Consider the following 721-nt stretch of genomic DNA (forward strand, 5'->3'; position numbering starts at 1 on the left):
TCGATAACTAGACCGGTAATTACTATTGCAATCTTATATGAGGGAGAGGCATAAGCTAACACACTTTCTCTTCTTGGATCATATGCACTTATGATTGGAACTCTAGCAAACATACGTAACTACTAAAGATCATTCAGGGAAAACCCAACCATAGCATTAAAGTATCAAGTCCTCTATATTCCCATACGCCATGACCCACTTATTCGTGTTTGTGTTCTAGTCACTCACGCAACACAGACAATAAGCAAACCATGAACATATTGCAAACACTTCAACGGGGATCCCTCACGCTTGCGCGACACGGAGAGCACCATAGGACATCACCAATAATAAAACATGCAACTCAAACCAATCGCGATCATCAATCAACCCATACGACAAAACAGATCTACTCAAACATCATAGGATAGCCATACATCATTGGAAAATAATATATAGCGTTGAGCACCATGTTTAAGTAGAGATTACAGTGGGGAGAAGGGGTGTTACACTACTGCATAGAGAGGGAGAGAGTTGGTGATGACGGCGGCGAAGTTGTTGGTGTAGATTGTCGCTGCGTTGATGGCCCCGGTGGCGTTCCGGCGCCTCCGGGGGAGTGGGGGAGAGAGCCCCCCTTCTTCTTCTTCTTCTTATTCCTTGACCTTCCCCCTAGATGGGAGAAGGGTTTCCCCTCTGGTCCTTGGCTTCCATGGTGGCGGAGGGGCGGGAGCCCCTCTGAGAT

Source organism: Triticum dicoccoides, chromosome 2A (assembly GCF_002162155.2).
Source record: "Triticum dicoccoides isolate Atlit2015 ecotype Zavitan chromosome 2A, WEW_v2.0, whole genome shotgun sequence".
In the NCBI taxonomy this organism is placed as follows: Eukaryota; Viridiplantae; Streptophyta; class Magnoliopsida; order Poales; family Poaceae; genus Triticum; species Triticum dicoccoides.